The sequence below is a fragment of the Anomaloglossus baeobatrachus genome, unplaced genomic scaffold (genome assembly GCF_048569485.1).
Source record: "Anomaloglossus baeobatrachus isolate aAnoBae1 unplaced genomic scaffold, aAnoBae1.hap1 Scaffold_557, whole genome shotgun sequence".
In the NCBI taxonomy this organism is placed as follows: domain Eukaryota; kingdom Metazoa; phylum Chordata; class Amphibia; order Anura; family Aromobatidae; genus Anomaloglossus; species Anomaloglossus baeobatrachus.
Window position 1 is genome coordinate 5,001 of NW_027444917.1, and position 2,500 is coordinate 7,500.

A 2,500-nucleotide genomic window follows, 5' to 3' on the forward strand; every position below is an offset into this window, starting at 1 on the left:
GGGACCCGCGCCGCACCCTCCGCGCCTCCGTCGTCTCCTCCCCGTAGGGGGTAGGGGCTCGGGACAGACCGGGGGTAAGAAAAAAAGGGATAGCCCGGCGGCGGAGTGGAAACGCCAACCGCCGCGGCCGCTTTCCCGCTGGGAAGCTCTCGTGAGAAAAAAGGCCGCCCTCGGAGAAGATCTTTGTGCTTCCCGGCACGGGGAGCGATTCGGACGACGGGCCCCCTCGCGCGACCCCCCCCCGCCGGTAGACGGCCGGGAAGTCGCGGGGTAGGTCCCCGCCGTTCGCCCGTGCGGGTCGTCGGACCGCTTTTCGACGCTCGGGTCGTTTCAAACTCGCCACCGCGAGGCCGCCCGCCTCCTCGGGAGGGCGGGGGCGGCCGGCGCGCTCGCGCCACCGTAAGGAGGGTGAAACCCCGGGTGTGGGGGAGGAAGGGGCCGCTCGCCTGTGACCGGCGCGGGCTCCAGAGCCCGGGCCGAGCGTGCGGCGCCACCTCCCCGCCCGGGAGCGCTTCGCCAAATCGATCGGAAGAGGACGACGCTGGGCCAGAAGGGAAGGGGGTCTTTCGGACCGGAACCTTCATCCCAGGGCCCGCCGGATGGCTGCGTACGTCGTGGGGGCGCTCTGACTCCGGGCCCCGCGCCTGGCAAACTCCCCACCGGGAGCTGCGGGAGAGGCCAGAGCGCGTACCCGCAACCGGAAGGGGTCCCCGAGCCGCAGTTCGCGCATCGCTCGGAGTACCGGTTCGTCGAGGGGAGCGTTCGAAGTCTGGAGAGGCGCTCTTCTCTCACATATATCTCCCGGAGGCGTGGGATGAAGTGTCTTTGGGCGGTTGGGAGCCCCCCCCGCGTAAGCCGGGTCGGTCCCGCCAACTACCCGCCCCCCTGGAACTGCCGGGCGGACGCGGCAGGCAAATTCGACCCCATCCCGGTTCTACGGATTTTTTTGCTCCTTTGGCTCCCCCTCTGGCCGCTTTGGGGTACTGCAACCGAGGACCTGCCGAAACGCGTGGAACTGCCCGTCGGATTCGAGTTAAGAGGCGTCAACCGTGGAAGTCTGAACGGTCTGAAAAATTTTCTAAGTCCCAAGGACTCTCCGGCGTGATTCTCTGGAGCCCTTTTCGGCTTGCGAGGCTGCCCGACGCCCCTCCCGGATGATGGAAGTCTGACGGAATTTTTTTTTTTGACCGATTTCTCCCAACTGCCGGGGAACATTGGGAGAGATTGTCTGGAGCCCCGCTCGGGCTCCCGAGGGCCCCGACACCCCCCCGGATGATGGAAGTCTGACGGAATTTTTTTTTTTGACCGATTTCTCCCAACTGCCGGGGAACATTGGGAGAGATCGTCTGGAGCCCCGCTCGGGCTCCCGAGGGCCCCGACACCCCCCCGGATGATGGAAGTCTGACGGAATTTTTTTTTTTGACCGATTTCTCCCAACTGCCGGGGAACATTGGGAGAGATTGTCTGGAGCCCCGCTCGGGCTCCCGAGGGCCCCGACACCCCCCCGGATGATGGAAGTCTGACGGAATTTTTTTTTTTGACCGATTTCTCCCAACTGCCGGGGAACATTGGGAGAGATCGTCTGGAGCCCCGCTCGGGCTCCCGAGGGCCCCGACACCCCCCCGGATGATGGAAGTCTGACGGAATTTTTTTTTTTGACCGATTTCTCCCAACTGCCGGGGAACATTGGGAGAGATTGTCTGGAGCCCCGCTCGGGCTCCCGAGGGCCCCGACACCCCCCCGGATGATGGAAGTCTGACGGAATTTTTTTTTTTGACCGATTTCTCCCAACTGCCGGGGAACATTGGGAGAGATTGTCTGGAGCCCCGCTCGGGCCCCCGAGGGCCCCGACACCCCCGGAAAATCATGGAAGTAGGAAAATTTCGATTTTTCGTCTAAGTCCCAAGGACTCTCAGGCGAGATTGTATGGAGCCCCGCTCGGGCCCCCGGGGCCCCGTCACCTCCGGAAGTCCGCGGGGGCCTGAAACTTTCCAGTTTTCATCCAGGCGCCGAGGGCAGTAGGGCGAGAGCGCCCGGGGCCCCTCGGGCCCCCGGGGCCCCGTCACCTCCGGAAGGTCGCGGGGGCCTGAAACTTTCCAGTTTTCATCCAGGCGCCGAGGGCAGTAGGGCGAGAGCGCCCGGGGCCCCTCGGGCCCCCGGGGCCCCGTCACCTCCGGAAGGTCGCGGGGGCCTGAAACTTTCCAGTTTTCATCCAGGCGCCGAGGGCAGTAGGGCGAGAGCGCCCGGGGCCCCTCGGGCCCCCGGGGCCCCGTCACCTCCGGAAGGTCGCGGGGGCCTGAAACTTTCCAGTTTTCATCCAGGCGCCGAGGGCAGTAGGGCGAGAGCGCCCGGGGCCCCTCGGGCCCCCGGGGCCCCGTCACCTCCGGAAGGTCGCGGGGGCCTGAAACTTTCCAGTTTTCATCCAGGCGCCGAGGGCAGTCGGGCGAGAGCGCCCGGGGCACCTCGGGCCCCCGGGGCCCCGTCACCTCCGGAAGGTCGC